A 20,094-nucleotide genomic window follows, 5' to 3' on the forward strand; every position below is an offset into this window, starting at 1 on the left:
CCGGGGCTAACTGGAGTCTTCCCATGGGCTAAGCCCAAAAGAGATGAGACAGGATGAATGACCCCACCACCACCACCTGGGCTGTAAGTAGCACCCAGTCCTCACAACACCCCAGACAGCTTCACATTAAACCATTTGTATGCCAACATAGTAGAAGAGACAGACAAAACTGGAAAACGTGACTTTGAAGTATCAACTCGTTATTTTAGGTTCATGCTTTAAAATACTTGGTTTATGGATGAAAAATTCTGCTGGTTTGGATTCGTTCTTTTTTTTATGAATGGCCAAATTATTGAAACATATAAGGAATTCACAGGCATCTTTGTGTAGCTGAAGGATGGGGCAGTGTGCACCGAGATGGGTCATTCCCTAGCAGAAGAGGACAGTCATAACTTGCCAGGAAATAAGGCATTGCTACCTTCAACACAGACCTTATAGCTGATTTGGGCCTTCTGGTTTTCTTTCAGAGGGACTGACAGGTAATGCAAATAAAAGCAAAATACCAAAACCTTCCACCTAGGCTAATATCTATGTGCTATACTTTGCTCCTCTCATTATGGATTACCACCACAGGCTCTTGCAAAAACCTCTTCCTATAGACTGGCTGTTTGTACTCCCAGGGCTCTTCAGCAGTCACTGCAAGCCACTCAAGCTAGAGAGTTCCTCCTAGAAGCCCTGCAAAGCTCCAGAGAACACAGGAAGCCACCTCAGTGCTCAGCACAATTATTTACACACCAGGGGTGATGGTGAGCAGATATCTGGCCTCCTCAGCCCCTGGGAGGAGTGAACCAGTGACCCAACTGCAGTTCTTCAGGGTGGTAGGACAGGGAAGGACAGGAGGACTCAGCACAAGAGAACATGCTAGTCCATGTAGGACTTACTCTGAAATAAGTACACCCAGTTCTATATTCAGAAGTACGTCTAACACGTCTCAAACACAATGACTGTGAGGAGTAGCAAGAACTCCACTGCATTATGGACAACTAAGGCAGGCAGACCATACCTTCTGAAACTAGAGGAAAGCCAAGCAACCCAGAGTTAGCTCTGCAAACACTAAGAACTGAAGAGTTTTAACCAGGGACAACAAATGGTCATTGGCATAGCTACACTAGAGGGTGGGGGGCACACACCACGAGGCAGCACCTTCTAGACCTCCATACAGATACAGACACCCCAAGACAAGCCCTTGCAGTGTTCTCACCACCTCTCCCCAAAACCCCATTCACTTATATCTGTGGACTTGTAAAGTCTGCCCTCAGAAAAGGACTGACTCAGACAACTGAGTAGAAAATTGAAAATCATGGTTCTTACTACCATTTTAACGTATCTTCCTGTGCCTAGATATGCTAAATTTTCACTCTGCCTCTTAATATTTTTTACATCTTGTATATAAAAGAAGTGATTTACAAGCAAGTTAATTTCAGCTCTGAACTCTCCACTTTCTCTACACTTAAAACCATGAAAGATGTTTAAAACCATCTTTTTGGAGGCAGAAAATAAGCATTTCGCTTTCTGAAATCTACATGGTAAATGGATTCTAAACATATAAATTACCTAAAAAATGCACTGCTGGCTGGGATGAAAATTATTTTTCCTTCTCCAATAAATTTGAGATTTAAGTCTTCTCCAATCAGAATAAAAAATTAATACCTGTAACGTTCATAAAATGAAAATCTGAAAAAAATCAAGGGTTTTACTAAAAAACAGGAGAGGGCTAGGCTCATTGTTAACATAAAGTTAATTAAGTACTTAAAGACCTTGAGCAGTTGCAAAGTCCTGATTGAAAGCGGCAGACAGTTAAAGCTTTGCAAACTGAGAACTCTGGAAGAACCTGTCATCCTCTCATAAGGTGCAATATAGCTTTGACAGACGCTTCATTTTACTGAATACAGTTACTGAATGAGAAATCCTGACCCCAAACATCTCAAAGGATTTAAGGGAGAAAAAAATCGGAGACTTGAAACAAACACGTTGAAATGCTCTACAAATGCTCAAGAGCTAAGAACTTGATTTATATATGAGAAGAGAAATACAAACAATCAGGGTAAGCTTCCCACTGACAGGTAAGTTATTATAGGCATGCTGTTTAACACAAACAGCATCACCCACCCAAAATGTTAGCTAGCAGCAGTGTCACCTTTCCTTTGGAGATGGTTTAGGTTGATACAAATAAGAGAGGAAAACAGGGAAATAATGAGGGAAATAAAAGTGCTTTCAAAAGTCAAGGCAAAATAGTCATACTAGATGCACTGTTACAAAACATAACTTCTGAAAAAATCTGAACAAGAGTTATGGTTGCTCTATCAAGGAACAAAAAAATTTAAAATTATCTTTGCCCAGATTTAGCTAGGAGGAACTAGGGGAGAAAAGCACAGCATTAAAGGCAAAAAACAAAACACAGCAAACTGTGGTCCACTTGCCAGCCTGATCTTTTGTTGCCTTGTCCCTGCCCTGCCTCTCCCTCTCCTTTCTGACCCCTCTTCAACACTTCCAAACTGGGAAGGGGTCTATGCTTCCCCCCTCCCTCCACCTCTCCTGAACCTGCTCTAGTCCAACACACAGGCAAGAATTTCCTCTTGGTTTGGTTCTCAAATTTCACTGTCACATCCAGTCTCTCCTCCCAAAGCTTTTCACCCCGAGGACTACAGTCTGCATGATTGCATTTGATAATACAGACTCTGCTGCTTAAATGCCGTACATTTGCAGACAGTTAAAGCATGTTTTACAAAGGTATTGAAAAGGGGTTTAGCAACATACACTTCCTGAGCATGTAAGTCACTGCAGCAGCTGGAAAGGGACCCTGTTCAACATGGGACATTTTCCCTCTCCTCACCAGGATGAAAAGGGGCATACAGAGAGAAGGCATTTGTGCTGGAGGCATTCCCAAGCCCTGGTTTCAGAGGGACAATTCGTCTGATGTGTTATAACTCAGGAAGCATATGCAGGAAAAGGATGAGGGGAGTAGCAAGCAGGGATTCCCCTCCACATTTCCAATGCCATGCAAGAGGGACAAACAGATGTATCCAGCCAGAGAGAAATAGCAGTGGGCTGTGCACAACCTCTCAGCTGACCCTGTGAATTAAGCAGTGGCCCTTGTCTCCACTGCACATCACTGCATAAGACATGTACTGAGAGGGAGACAATAACAAGAAGTGATGCCCACAATCCTGCAAAATAGCTTTGAAAGCTTGTGCTTCCCTCAGCCCCCAACCCAGGGAGTTTGAAGGCATTCAGAAACGGTACAAAAACTCGGCTGGAGCTACGAATCTTAATAGCAGCTTTCCTTCACACCTGCGGCTCAGCCAAGCCTCCCACATCTCAGTGTGCCCCAAAATTTCCCGTTTCAAAGGAATTTTACAGAGCCTTCTCTTGTTTGGGAGAAAACAGGTTCAGAGGCCACAAGGCAGATTCTGCAGGCTCCTCTCAGCATGCCACAGCATCAGTGGCGGAGGCAATGCCTGCCTGCAACAGCACAGGCAGCTGCATTCTTTAGTCTGGCACCAATGAGGAAAGCTATCATCCATTTTTAAGTTAGATTCAAGGAACCAGCTGGGGACCAGCGATTGCCATTTTTGAAGTGCAGCATGAGGAGTGTAACCAGCCTTTCCATAGTAACGAAGATTAGCGGCCTTGAGTCTGACACTCCTCCTGCATTAAAAGATAGGAGACAAAGAGAGAGACAGGTAATTACATAGAAGGAGCCTTGGGGAAATTGCAAACTCCTTGAGAACTCTTTAGCTGGTCTGTGTGTTTCTTCTTGTCTCTGCTTTGGCTGAAGGTCTCCAAGAAACATTTGCCCATTAGATCATTAGTTTTACTGCAGAAGGTAGCCAGACAGCTGGTACTGGCTGTTCAATAAAGACTTAGCTTTCCTCTGCACCATCAAGAATGAGATGCAGAATGAGAAAGAACATCCCAAGGCACATTACCTGTCTGGAGCTTATCCTCGATAAGTTAGTGTACTTAGTCAGTCGGAGGGGTCTGACAAATGAACTCTGACAAATCTCACTGGGGCAATTTAAGACGTTATTGCATCGCACTGTCATTCCAAACCCTTCACAAACGTTAGCACCACTGAGCAATCTGGCAGAAAAAGTTATATCTGGCATCTCCAATTCAGAACCTAGGAAGTTATCACAAACCACTTCTCAGCACTGGTTCAAGTTAAGACATCAACTGTTAACCAGAACGGCTGAGGTCTAGAGAGAAGATGTTGCCTCCACTACAAGGAGCATTAATATCTATCACAAAGATGGAATAGGAAATGACATCTCAAAGCACTGCAGCTCCTAAGCAAATATAAATCTAAACATTGAGTTCTGATACTAAAATACCTATGCAGTTTGTCTAACAAAGACTTGAGTCTACTCATGCAGCTCAGGATGCTCTGTGGATCAGCACTAATTTTTTGTACTTTACATATCCCTGACACATAAACTGAATTGCTTCAAGTGGAAGGGCAGACATGGATTACATGTGGTTCACATCACCAGATAACTACAAAATTAAATTCCTCTCACTCACCGCATTTTGCACTTTTCCCCAAAACTAAAAAAAGTCTGGAGAGGTGAAGAATTGCCATGTGTTTCCAACTCTTCACAAAAGCACACCATTCAGAGTTAGAGTTGGGGTTCCAGCTAGTTCCTATCTTATCTGTCAGCAGTACAACCAGCCACAAAACCATGACAGACCCCAGAGAAGATGCCAGGTTTAAAACACAAATCAAAACAACTTCACAAGCAAAACAATCTATATTTATCTGGCTAGATGTACATGTATGGTAATAATAAAAGAAGCACTTTGAGACATTTCTTCAACTTGTCTTCTCCAGACCTAACTCATTGTCTTTCCATCTAAGCTGACATTCACGCAAAGATTTAGTCAATCAGTCTGCAATACAACAGTTTTACTTTTTTTTCTCTGCAAACATTTAAAATGTATCTCATAATCTAGTTTTTCTTAAGGGACTGTATCCTACATTTAGAAGTAAAGCGGGAAGCCCACAAAGCTTCTGTTTGCATTGCCGTGTTAGAAAGGCAATCCACATGAACCAGAAATTTGTCTAAACTCCATGTAGACAAGCTTCTTCTACCATTCCCTTCCTATCCAGAAGGAGCAGAGCAGGCAAGACACCTTGAAAAGCAGATAACAATTACCTCTTACCTTTCTGAAGAGGCCGCCGCCAATTAGCACATTCCTGGAGCTTCTAATTCAGGCAAGAAGAAAGGAGGGGAGGGAAGAGGGGGAAGAAAAAAAAAAAGGAAAAAAAAAAAAGAAGAGGGAGTTGTTTTCTTCCTCAGCACAACAGTATTTCCTAAGGGGTTGAAAAAAAAAGAAGAAAAACGGAAATAAGTATTAGCATTTATGTTTTTCGAAGTGGCTACAGATTACAACACTTGTCTGGCAGAGCTACTGTGCCTCTCCTTCTGCAGTTCCAAAATCCCAACTTAGGGTGTCCTGTATTTTCTCCATCATCACCTTATCAAAACATGGAATATGAAGGTCAAGTCAGCTACTATTAAGAAAAGCAAAGTTAGATTCCTGGCAGAATGGGAAAAAGTCCTGCACTAGTTAAAGTCCGATTTGAAAATATTCTTGAGCACTTATTCTATAAAGTAAATATACTTCAGCCAAGCTCACACCCACTTCTGTAAAAATTCAAATGAGCCACATTTACTATCAAAATAGTTGGCAAAAGGCAAATTCCAACATGCATACTGAACATACAGGTATATACTGACATTCGAGTGCTTATGCACTCTTCTCTGAAAGGATCATACCTGCAATTATGAGGTATTTGCAACTAATCAAAAGTTCTCTTCCTTTTTATGACAAGTACTCTTCTTCTTAAGGCAATCTATTTTCTTATTTTCTTAAAACAACCTATCCCGCTATATTGAATCTTTCAGTAACAGCAAGACAAAAATAATATTTTCTATCAGAATGAAGGAAAAGGGAACCAAAAAACCCTTTTTGTGACTAAAGATATCATTTAGAAATCCAGCTTCACTCCCATAAAACCATAATTCCTCACCTCAGACCATCTCTAACTCTCTGCCCTACTCCTAACACAACTTTAAAGAGACTTACAGACACCCATATTTAATGGGCCCCTCCCTACCTCCAGTACCTGCCTCTGATGAAAGGCAGGAAAATCAAGTGGAAAATTATTTTAAAGGGTGCATGCAAGACATTAACATATTTGAGGAAATGGCAATCAAGGTTTTCCGTGGGGAATGAGCAAAGGGAAACACGTCCAGTCTGTTCTCCATCACATTTTGTTGGCTTATATTCATACAGAAAACTCTACCCTTTTCTGTCCTATGGAAAATCTGAACACAGGTTCTCAAAATAAGGAAAAAAGTCTCTGCTACCTTACATTTCCCCACATACTTCTACATCCCTCAAAAAGATAATTAACCCATTTGCTAACAGCATACAGATTCTAGCCTCCCAGAAGAGATTTTAAATAAGGGGCCCCAACAGAGAGGAAAAAACATAAAAGGCAGCACTCCCATCACAGCATCTCCCTTAAAGCCACCACGTCTGTCCAATTTTAAATGGCCACAGTTCCTGCATTTCTCTAGGGGACAAAAGCTCTCTTTTTCTCTCCTCCTGTCAGCAAGACTTAAAGCTGCAAGAGTAATTCTGTCCAGATTCCCCTCTAGATAGGCAATGATTTAAAGAATTCATGAAGTAACAGTGGCAGTGTAAATAAACAATGAAAAACTAAATAAAGATCACAGAAGACGACACACAGAAAATGTGCACTAAGGAGAGAAAGAACGAGATCAGTGATTCAAAACCTCTTCTGCCTTGTTACATGCACCCATAAATAGGCCAAGCAATAATCTGACAATGCGAAAGAATGGATCCTGACACAAAAATGTAACCACTCAAAAACCTGCCTCCTCAACCTCCTCCCTTATAGGAAAACCTCCCCACAGTGTTTAATTCCACTTTCTCAATGTCTTATACCCCTCAGTCGCACTTCTGCTTTCTGTCAGCTTTCAGCCCTCTTGTACTAGCTGGTGCAAAGAAACCTAAGCCAAAACCTGGAGAACTCAAAATCGTTATACTTTTCTAAAAAGAGGGAAACAGTGCTACAGCCCTCATGGTGGAGAAAGAGAAGAAATGACCCTTAGTGAATTGGTCCTGACATGTGTACATCCTGAGGCTATGTGCAAATCAATACTTACTGAGCAGCTCAGCACAGATCAGGTCGCAAAATGCAAGGGAAAAAAAATAAATTGTATCGCCCCCTCAACCACACGCCAGTTTTGTATCCCTAAATCAAATGCATAATTTGCTTTTCTTTTTCATTATCAAATCGAAAGGATGCTTTTGACAGTATTTTTCTCCCTGCTAAGAGAAACCCCTCACAATTGTCAGGTAAAGTCTGTTAAGATCTGAAATACTGGTTACATTTCACGTGCCTAAAAATTTTATGCTTCCATCCTCTTATTAGTAGGAAAAATAATTTAAAGTAGACATATTTGAAGGAAGCATATTTTTAAAACAAACATAAAAACAAGAGGTGGAAAAAAAGAAGGCTGAGTGCAAAACCCAAGGTTTTTAACAACATTCTCAGGGAGACAGAAATCTGCGTTAAGTACCACTTAGGGATGTAGGTTTGACTCAACAGAACTTGCCCCAAAGAAGGTGAGATTGCTCTGTTCTCAAATTCTCAGGCAAGGAAAAAAAATTGAAGTGAAATAATGCATTACCCAAAAGCCAAATTCTAAGCGGACAAACCCAGTGAAATTACTTACTTACAATACCAAAAGACTTGACTAAATTTCTGGCGTGGCCAGAGGTAATTCATACGGAAAAAAAAAAGTCAAAATGTTTTGGGTATACAGCCACTACAGTAAGAAAACAAACAGAAAACTGGGAAACACTGTATCAAAACCCAACAAATTGTTGACATTAACATTAGATAAATGAAGAGGCATATGTTGAGACAAACACCCTCAGATGGTGTGTGAGTCAACTTTGCAATGAATTTAGCAGAGCTGCTTTCCTATATCAAGCTTAATAAAAATAATCCTCATTTCCACCAACTAGGTCTGGGTTTTCATTAGATCTTGCATGACGTGAGCAATTATGGACAGTACCCGAGCTCAAGATTGAATCCTGTACCAGGGATTCTGGAATGTGATCTTGACTGAGAATTAACCTTTCTTTCTGAATGATGATGCCAGATTTATTCCTCCTGCTGCACAATGAAAATACAGTGTTTTTTCCAGGCATTACCCAAATCTAGTCCACTTCCTACAGTTCAATGCAAACATCCTACATGACATTTGCCAGGATCTAGGTCTTAACTGATCCAGAGACTTTTTACATTGAGAAAATAAAATTTTGGGAAAGTAATGCCCCTCACTTTCAGTCTGCACCACACAACTGGCAAAGAACTTGCTCACCTTCTCTCTTCTGATCCCTACAAGGGGCCTCCATCAGCTCTTTGGGGAACTACTGTGTCAACGGGAGGCCCTGTATACACAACCAACCTGGGAAGATTTTCTAGTTTATTGGATTTTCTAGCTCTATGATGTCTATTAATTCCATTACACCAGGGAATTAGAGCATTGCTGTATGTAACAAAACCCTCCCCAAAACATGTCCATAACATAAGGGTTTAAAAGGAGGTTTTTACAGAGAAACCAAAAAGGTGTTTTCAAGGTTTCTTCAATCTACATATAACAAATGGCTACTTTTCTTCAGATGAATTATATGCACACTCAGTGTGCACTAATAGAAATAGGTCAAGTTTTTATCATAGTAAAAAATTTTTTCCTTTTTTTTCCCTGTTTATTTTTCAACCTCTTGACCTAGGAGAGGTAATAAAACAACTATTTCATTAAGAGGGAAGTAGCAATCTCCATTTGTCATTGTAAAAACCAACCAAGCAAGCTAAGAAAAAGAGTATTAAAATACTTATCCCTAAATATCATGATGAAACTGAGGGGGGAAAAAAAGGAATACCTTTTCCCATATACCTTCTTATACAACCTGTAGTTAACATGTTTCTCAGAACAGTACCAAAAGTATCTCTCACATTAATAAAATATATTAGTCTGTAGTCTGTCTGCCCACAAATGGCAGTGGCACCTCCCAGGTTACTCAGAGCACCCTTTCTTAACTATCAGGGCAGGACTCTTAACCTTGGCTTTTGAAGCCAGGAACTTCACCTGCCCCTGCCTCAGGTTCTTTCTCCAATCTATTTTCTAGCAGCTACAGAATCAGTATGAAATGCAACTTACATGTTTAATTTCATGTACCTTTTCATTTCGTGTAACATTTCATTTTGTGTAACATTTCACATAAGCACAATATGGTGTTTACCTACGGCAACATGAAGAGAACAAGCTAGAAATTAGCAAATTCTCATTTAATGTAGTATGAATTAAAAGCGTTTTTATCTATGCATATGTATATTTATCGGTCTTAAACATGGAACAGGGTAATCCTTCTGCCACAAACACCTGTACCGGAGATATTTTTCAAGACTATATACTATTTTTCCAGAACTGTATCTGCACAAAGATGGGAAGCTCTTCTCAAGTATCTATTACAAAGGGTCAAGAAAAGGTAACCAAAATATTGTTGCAGAAGCACAGACAAAGCATAAAAACATGGTAAGAGTCAACGAAGACACAGATCTCATAAATAAATTCTCCAGGTCTTAGTGAATTCATGGGATCCACCATCAAGAGATGTCTAAATAAAAGACTAGGCTTTACTTACATAAAGTATATTTCCTAAATAAGCAGCATAATTTTTGTTAATTTAAACCACCTTTAATTCAAATGCTAAATGTATTGTATTTCTATATCTTTATGCAGAGGTGTTTACACAATTGTTTTCTACAGTTTTAATGTTATACCTATCTGTACTTCCTCACCTGCTTTCCTTGGATCCTAAAAAAAGCTCTTCCCAAAACAATATTTGTTCATGTGAAAAATCTAAGTTTACAGAAGCACCATTCATATGGATGCATTTAGGTAACACGCTTATTAAAGCATACCAACTTCTGAATGACATTTACCTACCAGTCTAACTGCAATGAGCCCATCAATAATGAAAAAAAGGTTTCCTTTTCCCTTGATCACCTAAAAGGTACATACCCCATATTTTATATGCAAAGCCTTGAAGACCAAATCCAGTACACCCAAGCACAATGAAAAAGATAATCATCACTTGAAAAATTTGATCCCTTCTAAAGAAACAAGGGGGAAATAATTTTTTCAAACGTTTACCTCTCCCTTTTAAGCTCGATGTAGAAAAAAACAATTCTTTCTCTAAAAGAAAGGTTTGTTCCTCAACCTTTCCCAAGTGCCTTAGGTGACACAATGCTGATAAACCAGCTAAAATAACAGTGATGGAGTGGGACTCAGGATCTAGGACATAGAGGACAGGGAAGTCAGGTGCATGACCACGTCTGGGAAAGCAGCATCTTCCCAGGGCTCCCTGCTGGGGTGGCAGTGTGGACCCCTGGGTGCCATTCAGTGGGCTACCTGCTGACTTGACAACAGCCCAAAGCAGGCACGCAGAAACATTTGTTTCTCAACAACTACCTCTCTTTTACAAACCTGATTTCATACTTTTCTATCTTATTCTTTTTTTTAATTAAAAAGAGGATACACTTCATGTCGGAAATCTGTATTTTTTGAAGCTTGAAATCATTTAGCCTATTAAACCCGAGCTGTAATATGGGTGTTATTTCTTAAAAACATACAGTAAATGCATTAAATTATTGATAGTCATTAAACAGGAAAAAAATTTAAACAGCTCTCAGCTTTTATCAATCATTAATGCAGTTTCCACTTGCACATCTCACTGGGTTGCTATCATATAGCACAGAGCAAAGAGTACAAATCCTGAAGGCATGAATTCATTTTCTCTTGACGCAGAGTAAAAATATTCTTGGCAGCAGGAGAGAGGCTAAAACATGAAGCAGAACAGTTGAAAGGAGGCTTCTGTCTTTTGCAGTAAACAGGTAGCAATAGGAGGGAGCAGCAATTTTAGGCACCAAAGCCCATCCACTTCTCATCTCCTGTAAGGGCCAGTAACAACATCATCCATCACCTCCAACACCTGGCAGCAGTTGCAGCCAGCCCGATAGTGTTTACAAATTTGATCCCAATTTGAAATATATGTTAATTCAGTGGCATATAGGGAAAACAAGGAGCGTTGGGGTGAATAGAAAAGCATCCAGGCTCTAGAGCGAGATGAAGATTTCACCCCAAGCTGCTCACCAGCCAGTGAGCCAGTGAAACCAATAATGTGCAGAAAACATCAACTGTCAAATCGACAGCCTCAGCTCAGAAAAATGACAGAGACTGGGATAGTCTCTTGAAGCTATTATGGACCTTTAGTGGGGCAAGTAATGACTAGACCAAATGTTTTTATGAGGTCTGAATGACTCATGTCAATATGGGGAATCTGGAGATAGAAGCCAATTGGTGACACCTTGCCTGGCTGCAATCTGCCAGCTAACAGTGAAGTAATATCCCAATTTTTTGCCCATTTTATGCACAAACTGAAGGCCTGTCTTACACAGCTGCTCTCTCAACTTTCATCCCCAGCAATTTTATTGAAATTCACGAGTTTAAAATGCAACAAAGAGAGAACACAATCCACAGGGCCAAGCCAGATATGATGGCAGTATGCAAGGACCTACCTGACCTACCTCTACAGCAGCAACTGTAGGCAAGCCATAGCCATTAAAAATATCAACACAAAACACACAGAAACACCAGCTCTGGCTAAATATTCAGACAGTGAAACCTTAGCCCTGCAGCAGCCCTGCTACTGGAACCCAAATTAATTTGTTTTAAACTACCTTGTGTCTGTTTAAATGAACTGTAATAATAGTTCTGGAGCGCAGTTGCAGACACATCCAAAAGCTAAACACAATGTTGAGGACTGCTCGAGACACACGTGCCCACACCCAGAGCCCACTTGGAAACTATTACCACAAAAAACTCATCATAACCAACGTGTTTTACTCCCAACAATGGTTTCAATTCCTTAAAAAAAAAAAACAAAAACAAAAACCAAAAAAACCCACACGTTCACCCAGAAAAAAAATGGATGTTAAAGATTAGGAAAAAAGTACAGAAAAAAAAAAAAATCATTGTTTGCTCCCAAAATCTAAGTCCTATGAAGGTTAGTATTTTTTCCTGAAAATGATTCAAGAATGCACTGAGTCGAGCAACTAGATAATTCCAAATGTTGATATGAAAGTAGCCAGGAAAAGCTGCTGTCACTGGAAAACATTTTCTAGCCTGACTGTTTACAGGCAACTATGTCATAAAATACAAAAATATTTATTTCCAACACTCACTAGTGCAAATCCACATCATGTTTACAAAAAATAAAAAATTAATTGGGTCCCAAAGAAGGCAACACATTATTTGAAGTAATAATACAAATGCTATTACACCACTGAATTAATTTCATGATATATAAACAAACTAAGTAATTCACAATCAATTTAAGTGTAGTATTAATCCTTACCTATATAAAGAACTTTAAGAGTAATAGTCTATGTTATTAATGTAACACACAACCACCACCAGCCTTCACACTAGTCCAGGAACCACCAGCAAGCTCAGAGAAAAGATGCTCGCCTGTCCTTCAGGCCATAAGCAGTGCACCACCACACTGCCTGATGAGGAGAATGGAAATCAGGGCATAGACATCAGGAGCCTGGGCCAGCTCCACAGCTGCCTGCACGAAGCCACTGCTGAAGCTGAATGAACCACAGGCTGAGCAGCCAGCTCTGCCAGGGCTGGCATCCCCTCTCCACTGCCATCGGCCTCTGAGGCGAGACAGGGAAAAGGGTCTGCTTTGGTTGGGGGTGTGTGTGTGTGTGCAAAAGTATTCATTACTTGTAATGCATCCTTCTTGCCAAACCTTTTCTTTTTTCAAAAGCACTTAATCTTTTTTCTGGTTTTTTTTTTCTTCTTAGACCACTCAAGTTCCCATCTCTTCCCCACATCCCACCAAGAATGTTCACTTCAAGCAGCTACGACTGGTATTAAATTTTGCCTGGCCTGTAAAGCACATTAGCTTTCCAATAAAGCATCTGAAATTTTTGTTTTGACACCACAATCTGGATCTCTAGCTAAGAGATGTGCTGGGAGCATACAAGTCCCTAGCATTTCCCCTTCCCAACCAATGCAAGCCTTGTATATGACAACATAAGCAAAGGCTACAAAATAAACTCAGATCCCCAAATACAAGTCTCATGACAACTGCAGCTAAGTCTAATGAAAGGCAACTCTGAACTAATAGTTAAAGCCTTTCAAATTCTCCTTCATGTTTGTAAGGGACATGTTATCAGAGAAGAGAGCTACATCTTCTATAAGAGAATGGCATGTTTAACTGAACCATCACAGAACCACACTTGAGGATTAACTATTTGACTTCCGTTAGTTTCAGAGACAAGACCTTTCTGTATTAGATATTTGGGTCTTACATGACAGTATCTGTGCATACACATCTCTTTATTTTTATAAACTGATTCCATGATAAAAGTCGTTTAAAATAACAAAGCCAAACAACTGTCAAACTGCCACTAATATGAGCCTTCAAACAGGTTTCCATTTCATAAATCACTTTGGTGATCTAGTTTCACACCACCCCAGGGAAAGTTACATGCACAACAGAGAAAATTCACTATCAATATGCAGAGATCATTTGGCAACAACATCGCTACTAGTAAAGACCTGTACGTGATTTCAATGCATTGCACATGCAGGACAGAAGAGCTGTTTAAACCCAATGAATTAGCTCCAGGTTTGCAAAATCATCAAAAGACAACTGGTTCTGCTTTAGGTGTTTGGTCCTCTACTCCTCCCTGAACTAGCACATAAAGAAGGGCATAAAGAAGAAACCAGAGCATTAGCAGTGGGTACCAACTTGCTGTCTCTGCTAGGAAAGTAATTTCAGTCATTTTCAGAAGATTTGCTAATGATCCCAAGGGTTTAACAAGTTCAGAGACCTCAAAAATGGAAGACATTCCTCTGTTATTAAGTGTTTGTGTCTCCTGTTCAAAGACAGTGTTAGGAACATCATTATTATTTTGTACACTACCCATATGTTTTCAAGTATTTATTACATTAATGCTTCAATATTATTTTGTAATAATAACCTACATTATGGTGCTATCATTGGTCAATGGTTGAGACTGAATATTAGTTTCTCAGAGGAGAAAAAAGAAAAATAAATCAGTGAACCATAATCCAGGTATGCATAGTTAGCTGTATTTTCCACCTCTAGCACATTTCCTTGTCCTGAAGCTCAGATGGTCACAAATAGCTCTTAATTGATACTTTTCTTCTGGAAATCCATCCAAAAGCTAAATTCTCGTTACAGGAAATTCAGCCTAAGGAATTTAATCAGCAACCAAAGCAGAGGGCAAACCGACTGTCTCCAAAGAGACCCTTTACAAGAACCATCTCCTGAATAAAACTTTTATTACCGACAATTCTGATATTCCTAAAACAAAAGTATAGCTGCAGTATAGCCTGATAAAATATTATACAATTCATAACAGAGTATATATATGCTCCTTGCGTTCCAAGATCAGAGGCTTTTCCACAGCTCCTATCTCCCATGTGAATTATTTCCTCCTCTAATCAAATAATTTGAAATACTTTCAAATAGGAATAAGTTGCAAGAGAAGTATTTAGCAACTGGTTATTTTAAGTTTCATAACAATTGCAGCTATAAATAATGTGAAATGCAGAGCTAGAATTCCAGTCAGAAAGCTTCAGTTGAGCTTCTGTGAACAAACAAAAATCCAGTAGTCAAGAGAGGAAATTCAGCATCAAGGAGAGAAACTTAAGTAACTAACAGTCAGACCCCAAAATGCGTAAAGTAACCAACAGACTTTTCAGCCAGAGGCTCCAAGTCTGCAAACTGCACCACATCAGGAATCACTTGACTTCCCTGGGCTTCGTACAAGTCAGTTAGCAAAAGCAAGGCTTACACGGCTGATCCTGCATCTCCCATTTGGTCCATCCTTACTTTCACGTGTCGGTAGTAATGTCTTACAAATATCAGCTGCAGTTTATATTCTAAGGATTCCAATTAACACAGACCAGAACCACTGCATTTCCCTAAAACCTGAACACAAAATCCCCAGCTGTTTTCTACGGTATCACCTGCTCCCTGTGCCCCCAGCCAGCATCCCCACGTACCTGCCACACAGCATCCCACACTACTGCAAAGGTCTTGGTCAGGTGGGACAGGGACAGCTGATGGGCTTGTCACCAACGTCTTGGAGACCGGTTTAGAACACAAAACTTAAAAGCTGCATTAGCTACAGGTGCTCTGTTTATGCTGTGTGTCAGGAGCTGAGTCAGTGACAGAGCTTTCAGACAGAAAGATGTGGGGAAATTTTCCAACACTTCTGGCCTTTTGTTGTTATACTATTGAATGTAACTACAAACTATAGCCCTAAAGTTATGCACAAATATCACTTGTCAATAGTATGTTAAGAAGAAGAAAAAAGGTGCAATTTTTACCAGTCTGACTGTTGAGAGAATTTCCCATCACGCTGTGGCACGTATGCAAAGCTTCTCAGCAGCTTCTCCCACGACAATGGATTTGCAAAGCAAGAACTGAGGGGATTATTTGATTCAGCATCTAGTCAAGTGGCCAACTCCTTCAGCAATCAATACTAAGCAACAAGCTAAAGCCTTGTAAGAAAAATCAGACAGATTTTGAATCCTTCCTGCTGCAGCAAGCTGGGCTCTGAGGCCTTATGGTCCAACACAGACACCTCAGATGCTACAATTTTGGAATATGAATTTTGTCTGGGATTTAAAATACACCCCATGCTTCTCTCCAAATGTCAAAACACAAAGCTTATTCAGATAAGAAAAATACATACATGCAACTTGGGTCTAATATCTCTTTATTACTTTGCATTCCAACTGTGCAGAAAAGACCTTAAAATGAGCACAGGGGACAAGGAGTAAGAGAAATACATTTTAGAGAAAAACACAGACCATCCTTACACATAAAATTTCTGCACTACTAAAATCAGGAATTTTACGTTTTCCTATTCTTCTTAGCTTTCAGGAGGAATTCGTAAGAGATATGAATTACACAGCTATGACAGTGTACACAGGGAAAGTGGAGTGTCAAAACTTTAATAAGAACTTAGGGAAAAAGCCAGCACCTTTGAGGTCCTTAGGAGAACAAAACAAATCAACAAAAACCAAACACAAAATACCCCACCCAAACAAAAAACCCATACAAAAGGGATTAATGTTAGATTTTCAAATGCCCCTTCTGTTGCAGTTAAAGCCCATGTTTCACGCACTTCTATTTCCTTTGATATTGTATTAAAACAGAAACCTTCAGATCATCAAGCAGACCAGAGAGCCTTCAGCATCTGTTAAGGCCCAGCATTCGAGCTGTATTTTAATAAACCTGTGAGCCCTCGCTCATCTGTCTTTAAGAAGCAGAAAGTACACAAATCTGTTTCCCCCTCCATTATACGGTCGCTCCAAATCCCATTGCAATTACTAAGTAATTCTTGGCATAGCTGTGCAAGAATGACCAAACCCACATTCAAAGAGAATAAATTGGCAGGCAAGCTGTGTTGACTAGGTGGAGGGGGAGAGCTGGGAACACAGTGTTTCCAGGAGTGCCACACACTTCGACGATAGGGCAGAAACGGGACGATGCAATGATCCAGTAGAACAGAATGGCTTGTCTGTGCTTATCAGGGGACAGCTTGCTCGGATAACAGGAAGCATAATGACTTCAGGCTGTATGAATAGCCAGATTCAGAAGTAAAAGTACTAGGGTTTGGGATTCCTAGAAAATAGCTGCAGAAAAAGGTTGCTCTGTAGCGTTGGACTGTTCTGCAGCAGTAAATCTGGCAATGAAGAACAGTTGGGCAAATCTGAAACAAAAATACCAGCTCTCACAGAAATTCACCTTCAGATCCAGCAAAGTTTGACACGCTGACAAAACCAGGATTTTTGTATTTTAAGTAAAGCTCTGAGAACAATTCAGAGATATATTTAAGTTACTGTGAAAAATATATGACCAGACATTAAATGCTCTGTGTTAAACCATGCTAATCTGCTAATACACCCAATGCTCAGTTCCATGGCCTATGCTTCATCCACTAAAACATAGAGAAATCGTTCCCAGCAGACAGATTCCTTCCACAATCCTTTTAAGACTGCAGACAATTACAGATATATTCATGTTTTTAAAAGTTTAATATATAGCTATACTTTCTATTTACATGCACTTTCCATGTACATTCATACTTGTTTATGCAGAACAAAAGCTCGACATTTTAGAAATGACCAAGTTACAGTTTTTGCACTAGGCAATTATGATTAAAACCTGAATATTTCATACTGGTGAATCACACTGCCAAGTCTCTAGGGACCAGAGCAATTTGAATTGGCATAAACGGATGTTTCCCAGTCTTCTGCTGATTCTGTAATGAGTTATCTTCCAGCCCTGCCAATCATTTCTCAGAAGGCAGATCCACTCTCCAGCTCTTTAGCTATATTCACCACTTACAACTGCTGGGAAGACTACTTGCTTCCACATGTGCAACTGCTGCTGTCTCAAGAGCAGCTCATCTATACTTTGGACCTTTCAAAGCCATTCATGCACCTCCTCAGCACTTTCCTGACCCATGTCTGCACGGAACCTATTCTCCCATCACCTTTTATCTTCCCAAATCACCAAATAAAATAACTTCTAGATCAGCGAAGATGGAAAAAGAATGCAAACAAAGCGGTTTCAATCCCTGTACCCACATTTAAACCAGCTGCCCTCTAGACCCAGATCATGAGCCTTTTCACGCCAGCAGCTCTGCCAGCCAAGTCTCTGGAAGCCCAATCTCAAATGTTAACAAATTCCCCTGCTGATACAAGTTTAACCTCAAGAGAAGAGAGGAAACGAGCTGCTACACATAGATTAGAGCCAATGAACAGCAGGTAATGACTGGATCTGTGTCAAATTGGGGTTACAACAACTTTTTTTTTGAAGGTACAAAAAGGTTCATACACTCAAGTTTCCTTTTGAGCTTACTGTGCAAATACCTGAACTTCAACCAAAACTCTGCCAAAAAAACACTTGTAGGAACCTGTCTGGATGGCATAAGAACCTTCTGGCAAATGCAGGCATAGTTTTGCCTGGGGGGTTCAAACAAGTACACTTGCAGATAACTGAGTAGGAATTTAAACTGTAGACTACCAAACTCAGACAATTTTTTGTCAAAAACTGACATGACATAGCCAATCTACTCTACAGCAATACATTGATTCTACAGTTAATGAAGTTAAAAAGTTTTGTTTCTACATGAACACAGTCAAGACAAATTTTGTCGATTCCTAGGCTTGAACTTTTTTTTTTTTTTAAATCTCCCACAGGTCCTCAGCCTCCAGTTCTAGCAGAACATTTTACTTTTACCTTAAGTGATCTTATTTCGAAAAATATTCAAATTGCTGACAAGAGACGCACTACTTGAAGTTGGCATCCTCTCTCTCTGGCCATCATTGGATTTTTAGTATCAGAGTGCTGTTATTTTTTCATGTTTTAGCTTTGTATTTGGCCATTTCTTAAGGACTTTGAGCACAAAATCCAAGGTTCAAAGACTATAGGCCAAAGAACCCACACAGTGACGAAAAGCACAGAAATGTATTAATTTAGTAAGATGTAACAGGTGTCATCACATCATGAAACAGTGATCCCAAGTGTACACACACTCCAGTATGTTGGATCCAATGGCTGAAATTAAAAAAAAAAAAAAGAACAACAACAACAAAAAAGGTCTTATCACTCATTCTACCACCACCAATGTCAGCCTGTAAAAATCACTGTATCAAGTAAGAGTTATCAGCAATTGAAGTTTTTGTTCTGGAACAGAGAAACAAGTGAAAGGGGAACTTGCAATGGAAATTACTAAAGTAATAACCTAGTAATAGATGTAATAGTAACTTATAGAAATAACAGTAATTTATGCCAGCTTCCAGCACCCCAAACCCTAACAGCTGTTCATTAATCCATCAGTCCTGAGGCCTCATAAGCTACCTCTACTCCCTGGGACTCCAGCTGTGCAGAGAGGAAGCACAGTATCTTTCTGAAGGATCACACTGCTATAACTGCTTTCAACCCCCTAGGAGCAGTGGTCTTGCTCCACCCTTTTTATTACTAATATTATTTTCAAGTCAGTCACAAGATGGACTATTTCCTTGATTGAATTTTCAGAAGCTGAAACTTCAGCAACACTCTGGGAGAAAGCCCAAAATGCCTAAATAAATCAAAACCACACAAAACATGTATCCAACAGAGTTCTGTTGTCCATTTCCTGACAGCTTCTATCTATCCAACAAATTACAACCAATTAAGTCTTTTGCAAGGAAAGTTTTTGTTTACAGTAATGCCGAAGGGGAGGGTGGGGGAAGGGGAAGAGCTAAAAGGCGTTACTCCAAATGTATTAAAATAATTAATTCATCCACAAACACCACTGGAAATTACCTTGGGTTTCTCCAAAGGACTTCAGTTTTGTTATTGCATGTAATTATAGTAATGAAGAGTTCCTAACCAGGTTCTGCAAACATTAGGTCAGTTAAAATAGAGAAGACAGAGAAGATTTAAGGAACTGGATTCTTTCTTACAACTACTAGATCCTTCCCTTTCATTAAAAGAAAAAAAAATATTGACAAGTAGATGAGTTGTTTACTCTAAGATGTTTCCAATCTAAAAGCCTCACGTATGACTAAGAAAAGCCAAGCTCAACTCTTATTAGCACCTTACTGCAAGAATGCTAAAAACAAAGCTCAGCTTCTCCATTGCTACACATCCAAAAAGGTGAGGAAAGTAAGTTAGAAGGTAACTGGACTAGTAACCTCAAGACACTACTTTCTTAATTTATAATTTTGTAAATAGTACTCGAAACCTTTATAATGCTTTCCCTATTGTAGTATCTCCTCACTGTTAATCTATAGCATTTTGCTTTTCAAATGATAAAAACTTCATGTTCCTGAGAAAAACTTTTACTAAAAACACAGTTTAATACTTGGTGATGCAAATGAG

The 20,094-nt window shown here is 39.7% G+C and overlaps 1 protein-coding gene across 1 annotated transcript in view; it reads right to left on the bottom strand.

Annotated features, from left to right (window-relative positions):
- ZMIZ1 (zinc finger MIZ-type containing 1) overlaps positions 1–20,094 on the bottom strand; it is a 349,956-nt gene that overhangs the window by 295,884 nt on the left and 33,978 nt on the right. Inside the window, exon 2 of the mRNA XM_017806863.1 lies at positions 5,164–5,314. The gene's annotated coding sequence lies outside the window, so the exon portion shown is untranslated. The remainder of the gene's footprint in view (positions 1–5,163; positions 5,315–20,094) is intronic.

This window comes from Lepidothrix coronata, unplaced genomic scaffold, assembly GCF_001604755.1.
Source record: "Lepidothrix coronata isolate B3197 unplaced genomic scaffold, Lepidothrix_coronata-1.0 Scaffold17, whole genome shotgun sequence".
In the NCBI taxonomy this organism is placed as follows: Eukaryota; Metazoa; Chordata; class Aves; order Passeriformes; family Pipridae; genus Lepidothrix; species Lepidothrix coronata.